Source organism: Zingiber officinale, chromosome 8A (assembly GCF_018446385.1).
Source record: "Zingiber officinale cultivar Zhangliang chromosome 8A, Zo_v1.1, whole genome shotgun sequence".
In the NCBI taxonomy this organism is placed as follows: Eukaryota; Viridiplantae; Streptophyta; class Magnoliopsida; order Zingiberales; family Zingiberaceae; genus Zingiber; species Zingiber officinale.
Window position 1 is genome coordinate 90,069,458 of NC_056000.1, and position 27,262 is coordinate 90,096,719.

Here is a 27,262-nt window from a genome sequence, read left to right on the forward strand (position 1 = left end):
TTGGTTTTTGGTTTATGAAATTTATTTGTATCCTTTTCTTGGTAAGCGTAGTTGGTTTCTTGGAGGACCCGCATAGTTAATTTATTTGTATAATGATGGATTAAGAATTTTGGCTCATTGTTGTAATTGTCTTGATATTTTTGATTGATTTTAGATTTATTAGTACAACAAAATGGACAAGGCATGGATGGCAAAGGATAGATTATCACATGAGTTTGAACTTGGACTAGAATCTTTCTTGCAATTTGCGCTGCAACATGCTACTAATCCTACTAGTATACCTTGTCCTTGTACGAAATGTGGCAATCTATGGAACAATAATATTAACAGCATAAGGGCACATGTGTACTGTAATGGTATAGACTTAACATACAAAAAGTGGATATGGCATGGGGAAGAATCTGTATTAGGAGATTTAAAGAAAGAGAATGATGCAGCTGGAGAAAGTGAAAACTATTTTGCTAATAAACCTATAGATATGGTACACGCTGCATATGAAAGTTCAGAGAATCCAGATCAATTTATAAAATTACTTGAGGATGCTGAGAAACCCCTGTATGTTGGGTGTACTAAATTTACAAAGTTATCTGCAATTGTGCAATTATATAACTTAATTGAAAGAGAAATACAGCTGGAGTGATAATAGTTTTACTGAACTATTTGTCTTGTTTGGAGAAATGCTTCCCGTTGACAATGAATTGCCTTTATCTTTATATGATGCAAAGAAAAGCTTATGTGCAATGGGGATGACTTATAAGAAAATACATGCTGGCCCTAATGATTGTGTCTTATACTGGAAGGAGTATGAGGATTTTACCGATTGTCCTACTTGTGGGTTATCAAGGTGGAAGTTGGCCAAGAATTCTAGGATAATTGAAGGAGTCCCTGCAAAAATTTTATGGTACTTTCCTCCTATTCCTAGATTTCAAAAATGTTTCGGAGCAAGGAAATATCTAAGGAGTTAATTTGGCATGCTAATAAAAGAGTATGTGATGCCTATATGTGACATCCAGCTGATGCACCTTGTTGGAGACTTGTGGATCATAATTGGCCAAATTTTTCTTCTGAGATAAGAAATCAAAGGTTGGCCATAGCAGCTGATGGGATTAATCCTCATAGTTTGATGAGTTCTACATATAGTTGTTGGCCAGTTATAATGATCACCTATAACCTTCCTCCATGGTTGTGTATGAAGAGAAAATATATGATGCTCACGTTGTTGATTTATGGTCCTAAACAGCCGGGAAATGGCATTGATGTGTACTTGGCGCCTTTGATTAACGATTTAAAAGAATTATGGGAAGTTGGTGTTGAAGCATATGATGCACACCGAGAAGAAAGATTCTTGCTTAGAGTTGTCCTATTGTGGACAATTAATGATTTTCCGGCATATGGAAACCTGGCAGGATGCACTGTAAAAGGATATCAAGCATGCCCTATCTGTGGTGAGAAAACTTGTGCAAAAAGGTTGAAGCATAGTAAAAAAATGTCATTTACAGGTCATAGACGGTTTCTTCGTAGAGATCATCCTTATCGAAGGCAGAAGAAGGCATTTGATGGGACACAAGACTTTACTATGGCCCCAAAACCACTAAGCGGTGATGAAGTTTTAAAAAAAGTAGAAGGAATTACATGCCGATGGGGAAAAATTAGAGCAAATCTTCAATCAAAGGAAAATGATGGTAAGTCCTGCTGGAAAAAGAAATCGATATTCTTTGAACTTAAGTATTGGAAAGATCTGCATGTTCGGCATGTTCTTGATGTGATGCACATAGAGAAAAACGTTTGCGAAAGTTTGATTGGTACATTACTTGATATGCCAGGAAAGACAAAAGATGGAATTGCAGCAAGAAACGACCTAGTGGATATGAAAATTAGGGGAGAATTAGCACCACAAAAAGGGGAGAAAAGGACATTTTTGCCCCCAGCATGTTATACATTAAGCAAGGATGAGAAAAGAAGACTTTGTAATTCATTGTTCAGAATTAAGGTTCCCACGGGTTACTCCTCCAACATCAAAAACCTTGTCTCAATGAAGGACCTAAAACTGGTTGGTCTTAAATCACATGACTGCCACACATTAATGCAACATTTGCTTCCAATTGCCATCCGTGGTGTTCTACCCAAGCATGTCAGAAATGCTATCACAAGGTTTTGTTTCTTATTCAATGTGTTATGTAACAAAGATAGATGCCTCAAAGTTGGATAATGTACAAATAGAAATTGTGACGACGTTGTGTCTATTTGAAAAGTATTTTCCACCTTCATTTTTTGATATAATGGTTCACTTAACAGTTCATCTCGTGCATGAAGTCAAGTTGTGTGGACCAGTTTGGTATAGATGGATGTTTCCATTTGAAAGATATATGAAAACATTGAAAGGTTATGTGCGGAATAGAAATCGACCAAAAGGATGCATGGCTGAATGTTATATTGCTGAAGAAACTGTAGAGTTTTGCTCAGAATTTCTATCTAATATGAACACGATAGGGATTCCATCAAAGGATCGTGAAACAATACTCACTAAGTCCTTGTCAGGTGCCAAGGTGTACTTCTGTTGTCATGATGAGTGGGAACAAGCACATCGTTATGTATTGGAAAATGAAGCTGAGGTTGATCCTTACATTGTGTAAGCCCTCTAGTTCGGTAATAATCTCCTGAAATTGTTTAAAAAAATATCTCATTAATCTCTTCAAAATTTTTTGATTAGGGAACATATGACACACTTGAAGCAAAAATTTCCTATTAAAGGTGCAAAGTGGTTACAAGATAAGCACCACAGAAGTTTTATTTCTTGGTTCCATGAACATATAAGTACCATAAATATTAGCATGTTTATTATTGAACACAAGAACTTTAAGAATTTTAATAATTAAACCCCCTTATGATGAATTGTAGGTACAAATACAACATCATCTTCCTCCAATCAATTATCAGAAAAAGTGAAGCTGTTGGCAAATGGACCTAGCAAGCAAGTGCTAAAATACTCTAGTTATATGATCGATGGGGTCACTTATTACACGAAAGAACGTGATAATGTTACAGTTGTTCAAAACTCGAGTGTAAGCTTGCTCGCACAAACAATGCAAGCTGCAAGTTCAAAGGATAAGAATCCAATTATAACAGACATGATGTATTATGGTGTGATACAAGAAATATGGGAGCTCAATTACCATGATTTTCGAGTTCCAATGTTTAAGTGTGATTGGGTAGAGAATAACACTAGTATTAGAGTAGATGATAATGGTTTCACCTTGGTAAATCTTAAGAGAATGGGATTCAAATCCGACCCATTTATCTTGGGCACTCAAGCGAAGCAAGTATTTTATGTAGAAGACCCTCAAGATCCCACATGGTCTATTGTACTTTCAACTACAAATAGAGAGTATTTTGAATACATCACTGATGATAAGTTGGGAGATCCTTCAATCCACTACCAATGCTTCACAAAAGGGATGCCATCAATGGATATTGATGAAACTGATGACAATGAACCATCCTGTATTCGTGGAGATTGTGATGGGATTTGGGTTGACAATGAGAATTTTTAGTTTGGTAACTTTATTTATGGTTTATATATGTGACTATTTACTTTATTTTGGTAACTTTGGTTCATTGTTTGGTAGTAGTTTTTTTTTAAATATACGAATGTTTACTTTGTTGTGATTTTGAATGATATGCTCTGCTCTATTTCAAATTCTCACTGTTATGATTAGGTTTTTGACACAATGAACACTAGAAAAAAGGCCCATTTAGCACGTGATGATGATAAGTATTCACACACAAATGCAAAAGACAAAGAACAAGATCAAAAAGAGGGTGCTGAGGATAGCTAGGACATAGGATCAGATGGGACGACCCAAACAACAAGATCAAAAAGAGGTCGTACACAAATGAATAAGCTTGTTGTTCAAAGGGTTCAGGGAGTCAAACAAAGTGTCAAATTTAATGAGTATGGACAGCCAGTTGGCCAAAAGGCTTCTGAATTGCAAAGTTTTATTGGTGTGCTTGCTCGGGAAAAAGTTAATATTAATTACCACTCTTGGAAGCAAGTGTCGAATGAAGTTAAGAACATGATATGGGAATCCATCAATGTAAGTAACATGATACTTTCTTATGTGATGCATTTTTTTCTTTTCTTTTATTTATATACTTAAGATATTTGTTTGTGTAGTTGACATACCAACTGGACCCAAAATGGAGGAATGGGTGTTTGATCTCTGCAAACACCAAGTGGCGTCAGTATAAAACTCACCTCACTAGGACATTCATCTAGCCAAATAGAAATAATCCAAAGCTTCTCAATAAGGTACCTCAAGGGCATTGCATTTCACGTGAAGATTGGAGTAGTTTTGTGATTAATCGGATGTCTGAAGACTTTATAGTAAGTTGTTTAAGGTGGTCTTTTTAAATTCTAGTTGATATATGTGGTTATAATTCATCTATCACTATGTAGAGGAAAAGTGAACTACAAAGTCAAAGAAGCAAGGCAAACTTATACCCTCATCGTCTTTCTCGAAAAGGATATGCGGGTTTGTCTGAAGAAATAGTAAGTATTTAGTTAACATTAAATTCCTACTTATGGTTGTCATAGTTGGTGTTGAGTACGTTGACTTCATGTGGTTTTTTACTTACAGTCCAGTGTTTTATGTGATGACGAAGAGATAAACAGAGCCATCCTCTGGAAGAAAGGGCGGCTCAACAAAGCTGGGGAATTTGTTGGCGATGAGTTGAAGCAAACAGTGAATAAGATTGTAAGCAAAAGTATACATAAATTGCTTATTTTGTACATATATGATATATGTATATATTTAAAGTTATTGTATTTGGATGCATGACAGGATGATTATATTGTCCAAAAGAAGGATGGTAAGATGCCCTTTACCAAACCATTTGAGGATATTCTCACGAAGGCCTTGAATTCTAACGAACATGGTGGACGTGTGAGAGGCATAGGAGAAAATGTTACTCCATCATCCTTCTTTAAGCTTGCTAGAGGGAAGGTGCAAATTGATAAGGCTGCCTATGAAAGGCAACAGAAAGAGTTTAAGGAGGCAAAAGCTATGCTTTCTGACCAAGGTGACAGAATAGAAAAATTGGAAGCAATGGTGTTGAAACTTTCTGGTCGAGAATTTGAGAGTGAGGAGAAGGGTAGCTGCTCAGTTAAACCATAATGCCTCCTCGATATAAAACCTGAAGTTGAACGTCATAGGCGCCTCTCAAATGAAGGCCTAGAAGAACATGATGATGATGATGTGAAAGTTATTGAGAAGGATTCGGCTTTACAGGTTAAATATATATTTCATGTTGATATTATTATCCCATCGTTAGTATCTAATGAATCTTGTAAAGCACTATATGTTGAAGATTCATGAATTGTTTGTCTTATAGGGAAAAGCAGTGATGTTGTTATTGCAGCCTAACGACAAGACTGTTGCATATGGGACAATTGTCTCTGTTAATGGACCTGGCAACTTTATTGATGATATTCCATTACCCGTGAATTGCATGAGGATTGCCATTGATAAAGCAATTGATTAATCAGCACCACTGCCTATTGCAATCCCGTCTGCATGTCAGAGTATTGGGGATGTTGTAGGTGGCCATGTGGCTTGGCCTGTGCACTTAATCAGCATGCGGGATGAGTTAAATGTGATAAAGTGTTGTCTAAATTTTGTGTACATTTAAAGTATGTCACATATCTAATATATATATGGTTGCATCTACATATGTAGAAGACCAGGAAGAAAAAAGTTGACAACAGACAAGAGAAGTCTAAGTTACAATAGTCCAATGTGCCAAGACCCTTACACATCATATATAGTTATTTTCAGCGTCTTGATGAAACAGAGAATGTGATTTTGGAATTAGTTCCTGATGAATTTGGCATGGAGCGCACAGTCCATGTTAATTGCGATGACATATTTCCCTTTTGTGAATTGAAGCCAATCACAGACTTGCATAGTTGTGTATATGTGGTAAGCTTTCAATTGAATTGGACTTTATTTATGTGTGTTAGGATCTTAGATGGCTAGAGGGGGGTGAATAGCCTCTTAAAAACTTAAACAAAGATTTCTACAGAGAAACTTGTTAGCACAGCGGAATTAGGAAACTAAAACAAAGGAAACAAGCACACTAACACATGGATTTATGAGGTTCGGGGATAACTTGCACCTACTCCTCGGCGTGTCCGTAAGGTGGACGACTCCTTGATCTACGGTAGATCGCACCCCGGATAAATTCCGGCTAAAGATCCTCCTTCTCGGTGGAGTAACCTCTCCACAAAGTCTCAAGAAATATATATGTTAAAGCACAAGACTTACAGAGCTCGGTGGCAAACAAGAATGAACTAATGCTTACAACCACGCGAGAATCAGTGGAAACAAGAACTCACAGATCGCAGTTTTTCACACGAGAGCTCAAGAACGATCAACAGAACTTTTTCACTTTCTTGCTTGCTTCTTGTTCTTTACTCTCGCTGTTTTCTGCTTCTTAAGCCCCTGTTCTCTGCTGTCACGGATCGTGGTAAATCTGCACAAAATCATCGCTGCAGCCAATCCCTTTTCCTCCTTACCTGGTCCTCTGAACTCACACCAATGAAATCACAGTCTTCACTGGTGTCTTCTGAGCTCGAACCAATCACCAGGAGTAAAGCGGATCGCAGCCAGATCTCACCAGTAGCCGTTGATGCTTCAAATGCACCATGCGCCGCGAATCACAGCAGAAAGTCCATTTGTCGTATTCCTCTTATGAACTTAATTTGAAATTATGCTTGGAATGGTGCCTGTAATCCTGCAAACTCAAAAGCTAACAGCACAGAGGTTTATATCACATGAATCAGACAAATCAGATGCAGTGGAGAAATCGTAGAACATCGAACAAATCAGATTAGGTGTGGATCGGTCACCAGACCGATCCATGGAGCGATCAGGACATATCCTGATCGGTCCACAGATTACCTGATCGGTCGTGGAGACCGATCAGGCCGCAGCTGGATCGGTCTCCATGACCGATCCTTCCCTCTTCTCTTCGCAATATCATCTTCTGATCGGTCTACAGACCGATCAGATTACACTCAGTGTGCTACTGAGTGTTTCCTGATCGATCCACAGACCGATCAGATTACACTCAGTGTGCTACTGAGTGTTTCCTGATCGATCCACAGACCGATCAGATTACACTCAGTGTGTTACTGAGTGTTTCCTGATCGGTCACCAGACCGATCCATGGAAACTCAGTTTTACAGCTTCACTGGATCGGTCTGCCGACCGATCCACTGTCTTATGTATCACTGGATCGGTCTGCCGACCGATCCAATGTACCATGGAATCATTTTGACCTAATTCGGTCCACAGAACGAGCTCCCGAGCCCTTTCTGACCTAGTCCAGAGAACGAGCTACCGTGCCCTCTCCGACTCCGTCAGGTCCAGAGAACGAGCTACCGAGCCCTCTCTGACCTAGTCCGGAGAACGAACTACCGAGCCCTCTCCGACTTCGTCAGGTCCAGAGAACGAGCTACCGAGCCCTCTCTGACCTAGTCCGGAGAACGAGCTACCGTGCCCTCTCCGACTTCGTCAGGTCCAGAGAACGAGCTACCGAGCCCTCTCTGACCTAGTCCGGAGAACGTGCTATCGAGCCCTCTCCGACTTCGTCAGGTCCAGAGAACGAGCTACCGAGCCCTCTCTGACCTAGTCCGGAGAACGAACTACCAAGCCCTCTCCGACTTCACGTGCCAAGTTTCCAACTTGGACTTTTCCCTTCCACTCGATCAACCTTGATCATTAATTAAAACAAGTTTAATTAACATCTGATACAAACTTAAATCCGTGTCAACATAAAAACAACAGTCAGGTCAGACTGTATCAACAATCTCCCCCTTTTTGTTGTTTGACAACACGATTTAAGTTTAGATCAGAAATGTTATTATTTTCATAATTTTAGGGGAATCAAGATCCTCCCCCTAAGATGAATATACCATGATGTAAGGAAGTCAATAACGAGAATCAAGATCCTCCCCGTTATCTTCTCCCCTAAAATCAAACCTTCATACATCTCTAAACTTAGATATCTCTCCCCCTTTGTCAAACACCGAAAAGGTGCGAATGGGGTGAGAAGACTCAAAAGACTCCCCCTTAACCCATACTGTCTTTTCTTAATGCACCTAGAGTTCCCTCGAAGTGTATTATATGACAGTAAGAGATAAAATACAATCAAGTCATGGCATAGAAACAGCATATGAATATGAACTGAAGCATAAGGAAAAGCAAGAAATAGACAAATGAATAGTAAAAATATACGAGTAGCATAAGTATCCAGGTCAGACAAAGATATCCAACAAGTAGCATCCAAAATACAGACAGGCATAGTGACACACAGAATGTATCAATCAATATCCTCAACATGAGGAAACTCATCATCATCCGCGGGAGGCTCGTAACCCTGAGGCGGCATGCTGGAGCTCGAAGGTGGATGGCCTGAGTAATGCTGTGGAGGTGGGTAGTTGGCCATCTAGCCCAGAAGCAGCTGCTGCATCACCAGCTGCTGACTGCGTAGATCATCGTAGCGCTGGTCGATCCGAACGCGCAGTCCATGGAGCTCAGCAGCCAGCAGCTCATCGTGTCGATCAAAGCGACTCTCCAGCTCGGCGATCTGCCAGCGCAGATCAGGATCGGCCTCTCCATCGTCAGCAGCAGGAGGAGCAGCAACAGGAGCAACCTGTCGTGGAGGTCCCCGTGGTAACTCACCTAGAGCTCTCCCATCCTTCCACCGAACATCCCCATTTTCCTATGATTCCAGACTTGGAAAATGCCCGCTTCCCAAGTCTGCAATCCTGTCTGACCATCTTCACTATCCTACCCTTAGACACATCTATCTGAAGGGTCTCGAGCCAATCGGTAATTATATGCCCATAAGGCATATAAACGGTGGAGCTGCTAGGCTGAGAATAGGAGATGATCGAAGAATAGATGCTGGACATAATGTCAAAGTCGAGACGCCGACGCAAACCATAAAGCATAAGACAATGATATGGTCGGATCTCAGATAATGGTTTAGATGTGAGGTAGAAGGCAGTTTGTGACTATCTTAAAAAGAATATAGTCAGGGGCAGATAGTCGTAGAGCGGCAAAGGTGGGAAAATCAACATCCAACTCATCCAGTCCACTTGGTCTAGGATGACCGAAGAAATACTCATAGATGGAATCAGGTGATACATCAAGTGGAGGAGGTAATGATTCTGGTAAATCAGGAAAAATGGGAAAAGGATTTCCTGAACAAACTCGGCAACCTAGATACCTAAAGAATTCTACTACAGAGAAATCAACAGTTTTCTTAGCGACTTTGGTTCTATAAGTACCATCGCTGCTTTGATGAAGATTGTTGTAGAATTCAGATACTAGGTCATGGTTGATGTCCCTCTCTAAGTAGACTAACGAGTCAAGATTGTAATATGCTAGTGTTTCGGATACAGAAGGACAAAACTCATCCATGTACTTTCGATCCACAGATCGACATGGAAGTAGCTTGAATGTCCTATTTTGAAATGCTTGTTCAAACTGGCGGTTCGGGAATCTTTAAGAAGAGGAAGGTTGAGGTTGGGAGGGTGCCTGGGACTTGGACTTCTCGGCAGAAGACTTAGAAGTACCCTCACCGGCAGATTTCTTCCTAAATAGGTCAAAGATAGGACACGGTTGAGGCAAATGGGAGACCACGGGAGCCACAAAGAAGAGAACCGAGACAACACACAGAGAAACACAGTGAAAAGAAACTAACATGTCAGAAATGAACAGATTTAGGAGAGAAAGGAAGTTACCTAGGCGCAATTTGAGGTTTTCGGAGAAGATGGAGAGAAGATTCGGGACTGAGGAGTGGTTCGGCTAGGGTTTTCGGCGTGAAATGAGAGGAAGAAAGATTGGGGGAAGTTAAAAACAAAAGGGGGTGATCGATCATAAGATCGGACGATTGTCCGATCAGGAGAAATCCTGACCGATCAGGGAACGTCCTGATCGGTCAGGGAGTGTTTAGAGCCTCCTGATCGGTCGTGGAGACCGATCAGAGGTGGATCAGCGTGCCAAGCCTCCTGATCGGTCGTGAAGACCGATCAGGGAAGCTCCTGATCGGTCCCCGGACCGATCAGAAGTCGACCAGTAACTGCTGATACGTGCCAGAACCACTGATCGGTCTGCAGACCGATCAGATATCGAAGAACTCTCCTGATCGGTCGTAGAGACTGATCAGATATCATCCTGATCGGTCCCTGGACCGATCAGTGTCTGATAATCAGTGACTTCAGTCTCTGAAATTTGTATCGACAGCTCTGAAACTTGATTCAACAACTTCCAAGTTCAGAACCTAGGATCTGAAGAGCCCACAGATTATATTCAGTTATACTAATGAATATTTCCTAATGATGAGCTCTAATGATTTGGAATTATCACGGGCTCGAAAGTTTCAGACACTTCATAACAAATGTGTTGAATCTTAAAGTTTCAAAACCAGAGAAGTTTGTTTTGTTTGTTTGCTGAAACTATGATTTATAGTGAACCAAGGTAATAAATCTGACTCAGGCTATCGGTTCAAAATATATCCTTGCTATGAGTAGTTACAAGTTGGTCAAAACATGTCAAAATTTCTTCACCAACTTGTCCTATTTTCAATCAAAATCAGGAAGGTACCAATCAAGGGTATCAATCAACACATCAACCAGGTTAGAGGATTTCTAGACACAGGTCCAACCAAGATTCCTTGGTTGGAATATATGAGTAAGATCTAGGAGCCAAATACATATGAATTATGTAATGACCTTCCCCATACTCAGTTTATGTCTCTTCAACCTAATTATTCAAGGGATGCATGATACATTTTGAATAATTTGGTTGATCCTAGCATCTCACCCCCTTTCTAGCAAACAAAAATATTTTGTTAAACCTTATAGTTTGTGTGAGATGTCCCCAAGTTGCCCAAATTAATTTTCCAATTTCTCTCGTCATTTTAATGGTCCTTATTGATCATGATGTGGTCAAAATGACTTATTAAGCCAAACACATTCCCAATTCCCTCCTTAAATGACTAAATTCATTTTCCGGAAGGGGTTTGGTGAAAATATCGGCTAAGTTTGACTTTGACTCAACATATGTGAGTGCAATGTTTCCCCTAGCTACGTGATCTCTAATGAAGTGATGACGCACTTCAATGTGTTTGGTCCTAGAATGATAGACTGGATTTTTCGTTAGGTTTATTGTGCTAATGTTGTCACACAACACTTGCACTCCTTTATACGAAAGTCTATAATCTTCTAGAGTGTGAATCATCCACAACAATTGTGATACACTCTCTCCCATGGCAATGTATTCAGCCTCGGTCGTGGAGAGAGCAACACAATGTTGCTTCCGACTTGACCAACTAATCAACGATGAACCTAAAAATTGGCAACCCCCACTATTGCTTTTCCGATCCAATTTGCATCCAGCATAATCGGAATCGGTATAGCCTATCAAATCAAAAGACTCCGTACGAGGGTACCACAGTCCTACTCTAATTGTGCCCTTGAGATATCTTAGAATTCTCTTAACTGCAGTTAAATGAGATTCCTTGGCACAAACTTGATATCTAGCACACATGCCCACAGCAAAGAGTATGTCCGGTCGACTAGCTGTGAGATATAGAAGACTACCGATCATGCTTCTATATTGCGTTAGATCAACTGGTTTCCCACTCTCATCATTGTCAAGACGAGTGTTTGTCGCCATTGGAGTGGACACTTCCTTAGAGTCACTCATGTTGAATTTTTTGAGCATCTCTTGAGTGTATTTCGTTTGATGGACATAAATTCCATCTCGAGTTTGTTTGATTTCAAGTCCAAGGAAGAAAGTCAATTCTCCTACTAGACTCATCTCAAACTCACTTTCCATGTGAGAAATAAATTCATTCAAATAGCCCTTGTTATTTGAGCCACAAATTATGTCATCGACATACACTTGGGCTACAAAAATGTTTTCACCATCTCTACGCAGAAATAGTGTTGGGTCTATTTGGCCTCTTACAAAACCCTTTTCTAGCAAATATGTTGACAACCTTTCGTACCAAGCTCGTGGTGCTTGTTTAAGCCCATAAAGTGCTTTCTTGAGTTTGTACACGTGGTTTGGAGCTTCGGTATTCACAAACCCCGGTGGTTGTTCAACATAGACTTCTTCTTTAATAAAGCCATTTAAGAAGGCAGATTTAACATCCATTTGATAGAGCTTGAAACCTCTATGTGCAGCAAAAGCTAGCATCAAACGAATGGACTCTAATCGGGCCACGGGAGCATAAGTCTCATCATAATCGAGACCTTCGACTTGACTATAGCCCTTGGCTACAAGTCTTGCCTTGTTTCTTACAACTTCTCCCTTTTGATTTAACTTATTTTTGAAGACCCATTTAGTTCCAATAATGGTGGTCTTCTTAGGTCTAGGAACTAAGTCCCACACTTGGCTCCTTTCAAATTGACCTAACTCATCTTGCATAGCTATGATCCAATCAGGATCGCGCAATGCCTCATCAACTAATTTTGGTTCAATCTCTGAAATCAATGCGACTTCATTAGACTCATTTCTAAAGTATTACCTAGTCCTAACCCCTTGTTGGATGTCTCCCACAATTTGGTCTTGGGGATGACTAGTGGCTATCCTAGATTGTCTTGGTGTTGGTGGTGCCTCATGAATGGTCTCACTAGGCACAGGCAAGGACTCAATGTCAGGCAAAGGATCAGATTGAGTTCTTTGTTGCCTTCGTTTATCATCATCAGAGTCAACTTCGACTCTTTCTATATTTCGATCATTCAAACTTAGCCTTCTAAGTTCAAGTTGAATTTCTCCTACATCCCTTGATTGATCATTTAAGTTAGGGATTTCTTCAAAAGCTACATCCGAGGACTCTTCAATCAATTTAGTCCTATTGTTGTAGACTCGATAGGCTTTACTGGTGAGCGAGTACCCGACCAGTATCCCTTCATCAGCCTTGGCCGAAAATTTTTCAAGATGGTCCTTGGTGTTCAAAATAAACACCTTACAACCAAACACCCTAAGATGTTTAATTGTAGGGGGTTTTCCAAACCAAAGTTCATGGCGAGTCTTCCCTAAAAACCTATGTATCAGGATTCGGTTTTGCACATAGCAAGCTGTATTTACAGCTTCAGCCCATAAGTAACTTGGTAGTGAGTACTCATTGAGCATACTTCGTGTAGCCTCTTGTAAGACTCGGTTCTTTCTCTCCATAACCCCATTTTGTTGTGGGGTCCTTGGAGTAGAGAACTCATGCCTATATCCCTTTTCTTGACAGAGTTCTAAAAACCTATGATTTTGAAATTCCCCACCATGATCACTTCTAATGGTTTTAATTGTTGTTGATTTTTCATTTTCAGTTCTTCTACAAAAGGAAATAAAAATATCTATGGTTTGATCCTTAGTTTTCAAAAAGAAGGCCCATGTATACCTAGTAAAGTCATCAATAATCACTAAACAGTATCTACTTCCATTTAATGAAATAACACTACTGCAATCAAACAAATCCATATGTAATAAGTCTAAGGCAGTAGTTGTACTTACAACGCTTTTACCTTTATGAGGCGCTTTAGTTTGCTTACCCTTCTGACATGCATCACACAATTTGGTCTTTTGGTACTTGATGCTTGGTAAGCCTCGCACTAACCCTTTGTTGACCAGCTTCCGGATATTTTTCATGTTCACATGAGCCAACCTCCTATGCCAAAGCCACGATTCTTCTTCTTTTGACATGAAACACTTATCAAGAGCATTAGTAGCACTTTTAAAAGAAACTTGATAAATGTTATCTACCCTTGTGCCTACTAGTACCGTGTCAAGTGTGTCAATGTTTTTGACTAGACATTGACTCGAATGAAACTCAATTGTGTAACCCGTATCACACAATTGACTGACACTTAGGAGATTAAAAGTCATCCCCTTGACTAGAAGGACATTCTTGATTTGGAGATATTCGGATATATGAATGTCTCCAACCCCTATAACCTTAAGACTACCATTATTACCAAAAGACACATTACCTCTATTTTTGTTTTGAATGGTAGAAAATAGTGACTTGTCCCCGGTCATGTGCTTGGAGCATCCACTATCAACAAACCAAGTTGATAGACGCTCCCCCTTTACCAATGCCTACAAGACACGAAAGATAGATGTTTTAGGTACCCAAATCTTGGGACCTAATGCATCTACAATGAAGGACTTAGGCACCCATGCCTTTGTTACCTTCTTCCTAGTCTCATGAACCCTAGAAACATGCGATCTATGAAATTGAGTTCTTGATACTAAAGAAATAAAGCTAGACTCCTTAGGTTGGTATCCTAATCCAGCCTTGTTGTAGACCGCCCTTTGGGCATTTAGAATCATGTCTAGGGTCTTAGAGCTAGTTGAGAATTTCTCAAGCATTTTCTTGAGTTTCTCAACCTCACCCTTTAAGGCCTTGTTCTCATCTTCAAGAAGCTCTAGATGTAGGTCATCAACCTCATCTTCCCTAAGAGCTCTCAAGTTCTCTACTTCTTCTTTTAATGATTTATTTTCTGTTTTTGATTTTTTAAGCAAGGTAACCAAATGTGTAATAGTCTTATAACATTTTTCTAAGTGAGAAGAGGTTACCTCTTCATCATCCGAAGATGATGAAGCCGCGGCTGAAGTGCTTGAGTCATCACTCTCGGACTCGGACTCCTCCCTTGCCATAAGTGCCAATTGCCGAGTACTCTTCTCCTTCTTCTCTTCCTCCTCCGATGAGCTTGAGGAAGATTCATCCCAAGTGGCCTTGAGAGCTTTCTTCTTCTTGGCTCTTTCCTCCTTCTTTTTGGCCCGTTCCTCCTTCTTGAGTTTTGGACACTCACTCCGGTAGTGGTCTTTCTTGCTACACTCATAGCAAGTAACGTTAGACTTATCAATATTTTGATCTACAGTCTTACCTTTGTATCTCCTGTTTCTTCTCATGATCCTCCTCACAAAATTTGCCATCTCGCTTGATGATGATCCACCTTCATCATCGGACTCGGAGGAGGATGAAGATGAAAGAATCTCTTTCTCCTTCTTCTTTCCTTTCTTTCTTCTCCCATCCTTGCTCTTTTCTCCTGCAACCAAAGCTATACCTTTCTCCTTTTGACCTTTGTTAGCAAGTTCATGAAGTTCCATTTCACAAAAGAATTCATCTAGCTTTACAATGGAAAGATCCTTGGAAACCTTGTAGGCATCTACCATAGATGACCACAAGGCATTCCTTGGAAATGATTTAAGAGCGTACCTTACTAGATCGCGATTCTCCACGCGTTCATCCACGGAATGTAGACCATTGATGATTTCCTTGAACCTCCCATGTAGTTCACTTACCGTTTCATTTTCCTTCATGGTGAGATTTTGTAGTTGATTCAAGAATAGGTCCCTCTTGGCTATCCGAGAATCACGAGTTCCTTCTTGGAGCTCGATAAGCTTGTTCCATAAATCTTTTGCACTCGAGAATGGACCTACCTTGACGAGTTGGTCCTTGGCAATCTCACATTGTAAGGTGACTACTGCCTTGGCATCGGCTTGCCCTTTACGAGTTTGTTCAGTAGACCACCTTGATGAATCGAGTTCCTTACCTTCTTCATCCTTCGGTGGTGTGAATCCTTCCTTGACCGAGAACCACATGGAGATATCAGTCTTGAGGTAATACTCCATGCGGCTCTTCCAGTACTGGAAATCTGCTCCATCGAAGAAGGGTGGTCTGTTGGTGCTGAATCCTTCCTTCATGGCCATCTTCTTGCTCCTTAGGATGTTAGTCCAGTTGAAAGAGCATCAGGCTCTGATACCACTTGTTAGGATCTTAGATGGCTAGAGCGGGGTGAATAGCTTCTTAAAAACTTAAACAAAGATTTCTACAGAGAAACTTGTTAGCACAGCGGAATTAGGAAACTAAAACAAAGGAAACAAGCACACTAACACACGTATTTACGAGGTTCGGGGATAACTTGCCCCTACTCCTCGGCGTGTCCGTAAGGTGGACGACTCCATGATCTTCGGTAGATCGCACCCCGGATAAATGCCGGCTAAAGATCCTCCTTCTCGGTAGAGTAACCTCTCCACAAAGTCTCAAGAAATATATATGTTAAAGCACAAGACTTACAGAGCTCAGTGGCAAACAAGAATGAACTAATGCTTACAACCACGCGAGGATCAGTGGAAACAAGAACTCACAGATCGCAGTTTTTCACACGAGAGCTCAAGAACGATCAACAGAACTTTTTCACTTTCTTGCTTGCTTCTTGTTCTTTACTCTCGCTGTTTTCTGCTTCTTAATCCCCTGTTCTCTGCTGTCACGGATCGTGGTAAATCTGCACAAAATCATCGCTGCAGCCAATCCCTTTTCCTCCTTACCTGGTCCTCTGAACTCACACCAATGAAATCACAGTCTTCACTGGTGTCTTCTGAGCTCGAACCAATCAACAGGAGTAAAGCGGATCGCAGCCAGATCTCACCAGTAGCCGTTGATGCTTCAAATGCACCATGCGCCGCGAATCATAGCAGAAAGTCCATTTGTCGTATTCCTCTTATGAACTTAATTTGAAATTATGCTTGGAATGGTGCCTGTAATCCTACAAACTCAAAAGCTAACAGCACAGAGGTTTATATCACATGAATAAGACAAATCAGATGCAGTGGAGAAATCGTAGATCATCGAACAAATCAGATTAGGTGTGGATCGGTCACCAGACCGATCCATGGACCGATCAGGACATATCCTGATCGGTCCACAGATTACCTGATCGGTCGTGGAGACCGATCAGGCCGCAGCTGGATCGGTCTCCATGACCGATCCTTCCCTCTTCTCTTCGTAATAGCATCTTCTGATCGGTCTACAGACCGATCAGATTACACTCAGTGTGCTACTGAGTGTTTCCTGATCGATCCACAGACCGATCAGATTACACTTAGTGTGCTACTGAGTGTTTCCTGATCGATCCACAGACCGATCAGATTACACTCAGTGTGCTACTGAGTGTTTCCTGATCGGTCACCAGACCGATCAGGAAACTTAGTTTCACTGGATCGGTCTGCCGACCGATCCACTGTCTCATGTACCACTGGATCGGTCTGCCGACCGATCCAATGCACCATGGAATATCCACTTAGGTCCCTTTCGATCAGTCATCCAGTATCCCTGGATCGGCCTAGTGACCGATCCAACGCCTCTGTGCTACTCCGATCGGTCCGAGAACGAGCTACCGAGCCCTCTCTGACCTAGTCCGGAGAACGAGCTATCGAGCCCTCTCCGACTTCGTCAGGTCCAGAGAACGAGCTACCGAGCCCTCTCTGACCTAGTCCTGAGAACGAGCTACCGTGCCCTCTCCAACTTCGTCAGGTCCAGAGAACGAGCTACCGAGCCCTCTCTGACCTAGTCCGGAGAACGAGCTACCGAGCCCTCTCCGACTTCGTCAGGTCCAGAGAACGAGCTACCGAGCCTTCTCTGACCTAGTCCGGAAAACGAGCTACCAAGCCCTCTCCGACTTCGCGTGCCAAGTTTCCAACTTGGACTTTTCCCTTCCACTCGATCAACCTTGATCATTAATTAAAACGAGTTTAATTAACATCTGATACAAACTTAAATCCGTGTCAACATCAAAATAACAGTCAGGTCAGACTGTATCAACAATGTGTTTCATTAATTTAGATTTCATCATTTTTTTGGGATATTTTCCAATTGTAGGCATCTATATAGAAAGATGCAGGAAAAGATGTTGCTGCAGGATTTCAGATTGGTGGATCCAGTGCCTGTGGAATATGTACCATCAAAAAATCAGAATAGAGATTTCATTCAAGAACAGTTGAATAAAATGACTTGTTACTTAAGCAGTAGGCTAATTGGTACCTCATATGGTCAATTGGTTGTTGTGCCATGCAACGTTGGGTGAGTAAGAATAACATTATATATCACTATCACTTGCATATTTTGAGAACTTGCAAGATACATATATACACTAATTAAATTTCTTTGTGTAGTTTTCATTGGATTTTGACTATCATCAATGTTGAGAAGGAGATTATTTTTTTGTTGGATCCTCTTAGTCACCGCATTCGTTATCAAGATTGGAAATATGTTGTCAACATGTAAGTTTTTTGGCTTCTTTTCTTACCTTTGTTGAAACATGTATGTATTTTGATGTGGCAATACAATTCCCACGGGTTATATGCATGAAGGGCCTTGAAAATGTATAATGCGGAGGCTGGAAGGAAAGGGAAAAAACAACCAACATAGGTAGTTGTCAAGGTATGTCCTTTTGATTAGCAACTGTTTCACTATCCTTGAAGGAGTTATTCCAATATTTCTTTTCTAACATAGGCTCCTCAACAACCGGATGCGAAGCAATGTGGTTTTTATATCATGCGATATATGAAAGATATAATTGAAAATTTTGGAGTTGACCACAAGGATTCACTTCCAGCAATGGTAATAATATAATATATTCCATTTTGCATATAAGGCCTAAAGATAATTTGTTGCATTTTCCAAATCTGTTTCAGTATCATAATTGATACAAACTCATTGATTTTGATTGATTATGAACGTCTCTTAGCTTTTGAGATCTTGCTGCTGCTATGCTTTTCCCCTGGTGCTTGATGTGTTTCTATGTTACAATGATTTTTTTATGAACAACCGGATGCTTTTCCACTGGTGATTTTGATCATTTCTATGCTTTTCCCTTGGTGCTTGCTATGATTTTTTTGATACAAACCGGATGCTATGCTTTTGTTACAATGATTTTTATAGCTTTTGCTCCTTATTGTATTATGTCTATTAGCCATGTGTATACAAAGGGCACAGCTACATTTTTGCTTATGAGATTTGGAAGATGGCATCAGAGGTAGTACAATAAATAGTATATCTCTTCATCAGAGGTAGCTTTGTTCTTCTATGCTTCCTTCACTGGATTTGTTGTGTAGTCATATTTCTTTGTTCAACCATTATCATGCCTAGTAATTTGTTGTATGATGTTGTCGGTTCTTATCAATCTGTACACTTGAATTAGAAGGAGCAAATTATCTATGTTATATTCTAAGCAGCATATACTAAGTGTCATATATGAAAGTTTTAGATTCTATGTTATATTCATTATCTTCCACAGCAGCCTTTAAAAACTCAGTATTCTATTTTATTTGATACATGTACACATTTGTTTTAGTTATTTGACATATGGTGGATTATTGGGTCCTGATCATGAATTAACTTTGTATAAAGTATTGTAGATTATCTTTGTTGCAAGTATCAATTAGAAAGGGACTTTCTTTGGTTTAGATATTTTGCATTCCAAATTTAGTTTATTGGTAGTTCTCAACCCAAAATCAGATCACTAAAAAGCTTTCAAAATTCTTGGTTTCTAGCTTTCAAAATTGCATCTTTAGACTGGCCTCGTTAGAGCTAGAGCAGATATTTGGAAAAAAATAAATAAATCAAAATTGCATCTTTACCATTTCCAGCTTTCAAAATTACATCTTTACTAATATATTATTTATGTGTTTTTACAGTTTACAAATCTCAAGTACTCCAGAGTTGAAATTGATGAAGTGCGGTTTGAGTGGGCTGAATGCATGCTAGATTACATTTGAAGTACGGTTCTACCTTGATGTGTTGTTAAAATAATGTTCTACCTTGATTTTGATATCTATTAGCTAGCTTTTGATGTAAAAAGAATGTTTGGGTATTTTATGGATACTGTTGTAAGAAGATTATTTATATAATTTGTGAATATTTGTGTATTTTATGGATATTGTTGAATGAAGAATATTTGTGTAATTTGTGAATATTTGTGTATTTTTTTTATTACTGTCAATTTTTCATTGTTTCGGAAATCAAATTTATGCTGTTAAAAAATATCCATATTACATCGGTTTTCCACCGCTGCAAAACCGGTGTTATTAACTAATATTACATCGTTCATTTACTGTTGCCAAAACTGGTGTTATTAACATACAATATTACATCGGTTTTACACCGTTGATGAAACGGTGTCGTTAAGTGATACTACACCGGTTAATAACCGATTCGAAGACCGGTGTCGTTAAGTGATACTACACCGATTTTAACCCGATGTTTAAAATGGCAGACCTTTTACATCGGCTTCATAGACATCGGTCGAAAATGAAATAGACACCGGTGGAAAACCGATGTCTATGAGGGTTTTTGTTGTAGTGCATGTAAATATGACACAGGAGTAGCTTAACTATGCACTTATAAGAAACAACCATCCACCTACCAGTGCAAAATTAATAGGATTGGATTCAACCTAAAGCAACAAAAATATAGATATATAAATTAAAGGAGATGCAACTCTATCAGCTTTGTGATGCATGCAGGAAAATGTTACTTTGACTTGCATTGAGTATTGCTATTATATAATGAATGTGTTTTTTTTGTCACTGTTGTCCTCTATGAATTGCCCCTGTGTAACTGCATGATCTTTCCTTATCTGTAACCAAATCTCATCTAAATCTTAAAACAAACTCACCCAAAAAATACCGTAAAAATAAGATGATAAATACAAAAAAAAATTAGACTAGATATACAAAATAAAAAATCTCACCATTTCCTACCTTCTGAACAAAACCTACTTAAAGTCAGTCTCTCCGTAGCACTCAGAAATCATAGAACCTGCAAAATAAAATGACACAAAATATATGAACACATGATAAACAGTACACGAGGCTTAAAATAAATAAACAAACAAACAAAAACTCCTTAGTTGGTGCTGCCTACCTGCTATCATTTTTTGGAGAAATATATGTTTGTTTATCCACAAAATTAGAAAAGTTTCTAAGGACCTAATTTAGGCTTCTAGATTTATTTAACAATCAGTATGCATAGAAGTAACAACATTATCCAGCCTGCTTGAGTTTTTCCCTACCATTATCGATACACCAGTGTGGTACAACAACAATTAATACAACAGAGGTGAGCTTATAATTTGAGCATGAACTTCAGTCTTAATCAAGATTAACCAACAAGTCTTGACTATTTCAAATTCAAGACTTGAATGGTTCCCATGTTTGTCGTATCAAAGCTGACAATTCGGTGAATGAAAAAAAATCAATTATAAAGTCTAGTAATTTATACCTAGTAATGAATATAGTCTGGTATGCATTCCGCCCATTCAGATCATGATGTTTCAAACCCTGCGCACCCTTGTTCACTTAAGTTAGGAAATGATAGAATTTTCCTTATGATAATTTCCTATCCAAACATTACGAGAATTAATGTCACGCCCCGAGAGTAAGGTTGCTCGACGAAAATCGGACAGCACCTCCTCTGTAGCTGTGACAAATGAAACTAGTATACATTGCCCAAGGCTACTCACAAGCCAACAACATCCCACATGGTTGGATATAAAACACAACCACGCAGTTATATACACAACCCACACAGATGGAACAAAAAGAACATAACCATGCAGTTGTATAGTAAGCAACCCACACAGCTATACTAAATACACAGCGAAAGACATAAGCAAAACATAAAAAAAATATAAAACTAACTGTGAGTCGACCCGACTTGACACAACAAGTTCATAACCGAAATAAAGGACTCCACAAGTCCAGAAAGGCATACAGAAGGTACATAATACAAATACAAGTACAAAACCAATAATGTGAGTGGAAGCAATAACGATAGAAGTCGCTCGATGTGACATGGGGCTGGCGGACAGGATCTCCAGGCGACTCCAAAAAATTCCTTAACTTGCTATCTGGCAAAATAAGCTAGTTTACGTGGTGGTGTGTACTAAGACTTAGCAGGTAATAGGCAGATAGTGCATGAACATAATAAAGAACTAGAGATACAAAGGTATACAGTCTCGTAGGAAAAAATAGCAGATATTATAGTGATATCATTGTTGGGATGTATACTATAAGCCTAGCTTTTGTATGAACATCTGTTTTGAAATATTTTGAAATGAGAACCACTTTGGTCAAATGTCTGCATTTTATATTTATATATATGTCGATGCAATTATCTATTTAATTTATATTGTAGACAACATGATGTGTGGTGCCACACAGAAGATCATGTTATTAGTTCCTTATAAATTATAAATAGTAGCTCACAACCAAGATGGATTGGGACAAATCATTGGAACGGTTGTAGTGTAATTTGGTATTAGTCTGTCTTGACTATAAAATTACACTAGTACACTATGTGTGTATTGAGCAGGACCATTTGAAGTTGTTCGATTTGTACTGACTATATAAAAGAACAGAACCTCTGTTATTATGGATGTGCGCCCTCTTAATCTCTATATAATAATAAGCACATATACTTAGTATTTATTTCTTTAATTTATCAATGGGTGAGATTTATTCGTTAAATCAAGAAGCCCGATGAGTTGGAAAATAGTACTATTTATATGGTGTGTTGTTGATTATAGAAGGCATCTGTGTCCTAATTATTTAGGTTGATGATGTCCCCTTAAGGAGCTCATAATGACTTAACTTGGGTTGGTTTAACTTGGCTTGGCTTAACTTGGTTTGTTTTAACTTGGTTATAGAAAAGGGGATTTTTTCTAAACAGAATTCTGTAATTTTTCTTTCTTTGTAACAAATGGTAAAGGTTGTAAAAGGAGTAGGTTGTGCCCCCTAAAACCTAATTTTCCACAATTCCCTTCTCCCTTGCTTTTGGTCAGCGCCACCTCCTCTTCACCTAGGGCCGACACCACCTCCACCAAGGGTCGGCACCCCTTCCTCCTTACCTAGGGCCGGTGGTCTCCTCCACCTTGCTAAGGGTCGGTGCCCCCTCTACTCCTTGGTGGGTGGTGGCTTGAAGAAGGGGAAGAAGAGGAAGAAGAAGAGAAGGAAGAAGATTAGAAGGTGGCCCATCCTAGAGCCTCCTTTTGTAGCCGACAGTTTGGAAACCGAGAAGAGAAGGAGGGTGATGTTGTCTTGGTAGATCGTCGCCCACATGACATCCAAGAAGAGGAGAGAAAGACGGCAGAAGATCAAGAGGTCTTTAGCTACAAAGAAAAGGTACAACTAGTTCTTTAATTCCACTGCGTAATTAGTTTGTTTTTCTTTGTATCAATTTTGAATACCAACACAAGAGACCAGTGATCTTGTACTTCGATTAAGGTGTGCTTTGATCCATCAAAAACTTGCTTGATTGATCAAACACATGTCTGATTGAACATGCGAATTGCTAGGAAAAGTTCTGTACTTGTACAATTTTTGTACATGGAAATTTAAACAGAACATAATTCCAGCACCTTCGATCATAATAAATGTCCATACTTGAAACCATATCCTAGGCTAGTAAGGTTAGGAATAGAACAAACCTGCTACAGTACTGTTCATAACTACAAGGGTAACATGTGACGTATATATATACATTACCAATAAATAAGCCAGTGTCTAAACACAAACAATAGGTATATAACTCAACATATATAAGCATTTCACATGGATATAACAAGAGAACTGCATAAGTAAACAAACAGTAGCATAAGTAATAATAGAGTATGCACGGATGGTCACTCCTGCCTACCCCTCTGCATCATGACCCATGTATGGTTGAGAGGTCGGGTCAGTGACAGACTGTACACCACTCCATCTACCACTACTCTTGAGTGGTCGAGGGGATAGTTGCATAGTAGCTAACTAGCTACGTCTGCGATGGGGGGTCCTTGCTGCCCACAACTCCAGCTATCACTACCCCTGAATGAGCGAGTGGGGGTACGACAGGACAAGCGACATCTGCTCCAGCTACTACTACCCATGAGTGGTCGAGCGTGTGGCCCTAGCCAACGACCCTCTCAACTATAAGGGAGACATGGTCGTCGGCATACATGCAATGACATGATGCGTAAAATGCAACAGTCATCATATATATATAAACAAAATCAGGTATGCTACATGAAGCCCGCATGCTCATAAGATACATGAATAAATAGTAGTTAAAGCAAGTAATCATGGTATCTAGTATCTTCTAAATATCATAGATAACAACGTGAGACTATATAGATATAGAAATGAGTAGCTCAAAGATTGATTGGACAGGCATCAAGCACAAGAAAAATATGAGTAGAGTAAAGGTAAATGCAGTAACTATCTGAATATAAAGCTCATACACTAGGGTCAAAGTACTAGAGAGATAAAGCAGGAAGTACCCGCCTTTAATATGTAGCTCATGTTTGAATAACTCTCAGATCAACATGCCCTTTTCCAATCAAAACCTTGTAACACAATACATATTAGAAATCCTATCACGCACCCAAAGAGCTAAGCTAAATCCAAATCCAATTAGAAACCCTAATTAGATCATCTGAATCCTTAATCAACTGAACCATAAACCATCACCTAAACTTACCCAAATCTAGAGACTTCAATGTTGACTTAGACGGGATTCATGGTTGAAGCTAATGCGAAGCTGCTGCTAGAAAAAGGCCAGAGCTATAATGGCTGATTCAGCAACTACAAACTGTCCAAACCAATTCACAAACCTCAATCTACATTAATCCCAATCGAAACAGTACCCATAAATTCCAAATTCATCAATTCGTTACCTTACAGTTGGTTTTTGCCGAAGCCTCACTGCTTCTTTCCCATCTCTGCCGGAGGAGAAACCAATTACTTGCTGGGAGGTAGAGAAACAACAGTGGCAACGAGGTGGAGAAGAGGTACCAACTGCAGCCACCTCTTTAGCCGCAATGATTGCTGCTCTGCTTGAATCCATCAGTGAGAGGGAGAGAGAGTGATGGCGTCTCCCACAATAGCCGGTGCCAGCACCCCTCACAACGAGCAACAATGGATCGAAGATGGTAAAGGGGCAACGACCGACGATGGTGATACGGTGGCGGTAACGATCTAGGGCACGATATATAGGTGGGATCGGGAGAGGGCTCGGGTTCCCCTCTTGGCCGAAGACCAACTTACACAGAGGCAGTGACTCAGAGAAGAAGCGGTTGTGCCAGATAATCTGACGCTCCATGATGGCACTGTGCTCAGTGATCGGGGTGGCAATCGACGAGGCTGACGATGTCCAACAGTCGGTTGGCGCCGTGAGATCCAGAGGAAGAGGGAGATGAGATTGATGGCATCGTCTCGGGTAGTGGTGATCTCTCTCCCAGTAGATGACTGGATCAAGCCAAGGGTACTGACAAGATGTCCCTCGGGTGGCGCTCGGGTGGTGGTTCTCGACATCAACGACGGTGGATCTAGTGGAGATTGCTTGCGGAGGAGATGAGGAGAGGAGGTGTCGGCGAGATTGGGGGAAGAAGAAAGAATCGGGAGAAAATAAGGAAATAAAACCTTGGTTTTTTAATTAAACCTTATGCTAATGGAATTAATCAACTCCCACTTAAAGAATATTTCAAATAGACTTTCTCTTAGTCTCATCAATTCATCCCCTTTAAATGAATCATACAGACTCTATTTAAATCCTGAAAAATTTCTAAAAATTTCTAAAAAATTCAATAAGGTTATTTCTCCCATAATACTTATTATTTAATTATTATTTGAGTGTTGTATTTTACATTCTTCTCCAATAATAAAAATTTGGTTTCCAAATTTACTATTAAACTCACGGTTCCTCATGCAAGGTTAACAACTAAGTAGCACACTCATATAATAATCTTCGACCGCAAGGGATGACTTTGTGGGTTATGAGTTCACCCTGCTTCCGCTACTCCCATACTTTTATCTAGCCAACTGTGGGTAAATCAACTGCCTCCAAAATCCATAACACACACTATCAGCAAACCTCTAACATCCATATAATGTGCTCCGACTGTCCATCTGTATGAGGGTGAAAACTGTTGGGTTTTTCGGGCCGTGAAAACCGCTTTTTCGCGTCGCGTAAACCCCGAAACCCCCGGCCACCGGATCCGTGCGAAGAAAAATAAAACAAAATATGAGTACGAGTTTCTAAAGTCTAGATCTACACTAGATAAGAGCGTTACCCTCGATGCGATGCCCTTCGCTATCCCACTAGTCCAACGGTTTGCCGGATCTCAAGATTGTCAAAGTAGACAACCCTCTAGAAGTATCCACACGAACAAAATTAGGTGGAGGGGACCAAACAAAGGTGTGCTAGCACCTATGGTGTTCGGCCAAGAAAGAAGAGGGAGAGAAGAATTGGAGCAAGGAAGAAGATGAGAGTTACACTTGCAAAAATGAAACTCATACAATCCCATAAAGTGGTCGGCCACACTTTTGTGGTTTGTAACCTCCATAGGATACCAAGAGTCACAACTCTTGGTAACTCCCATGAGGTGGCACTTCACTTAAGTAACCATGATGATGTGGAGCATCATCATTGGTCCACTTAATGCCAACTCACCAATGAGGTGGCATAAAGTCAAGTCAAACTTGACTCTTCATTTTCCTCTCAAGTCAAGTCAAACTTGACTTAATCTCTCTTATGGTTGATCTAATCCAACCATTTAATTTAAGCCAATTTAATATAATGAATCTAATTCATTTAATTAAATTGATTCAATGAGTCATAATCTAAATTAGACTCATTGAACACATGCATCAACTTGAGTCCAACTCAATTAGCCCAATTAGGATTACTCTTAATCCAATTTGATTCATCAAATGAATCTAATCCTCTTGGTTCATCATATGAACCTAATCTCCATCTAATTGTCCTTAGTGTGTGACCCTATAGGTTCTTGTAACGTTGGCAATGCCCATAAACTTATTTAGGAGCATAAGTAATGAGCGGTATCTAGCAACACATCATTACTACCTAAGTTACAAGAATGTTGAGATCCAACATCACCTTGAGACTACTAATTGTGACTCCTCACAATATATGACAAGTGTCCTTTTATCTAAGACATCTAAATTGATCAATGTGAGGCATAGACCGTGTCATCCTCTGATCAATCTAAATCTTGAACTCCAAGTAGACTCACTAAATCAAATGAGCTCAATATCTCATATTGACTCATTTGGGCATGGCCATGCACTTCGTGGTCTCACTCTATCAAGAATATCGATGTCGCTCCGGTCATATAGGAGGGATAGATCCCATTTACATCACTCACATCCCTCTGTATAATTCGTTATATACCCAGTAGTCGCCTTTATAGTCCACCCAATTACGGGTGACGTTTGACGAAACCAAAGTACATAACTCCTTATGTAGGGAACCATGCTGACTTCAGGTCTAAGGACTAGTAGTCATACTAATAGCCACATGAGAAAGTATATGACACTCATATAACGATCCATGATACTTTCTCATGGTG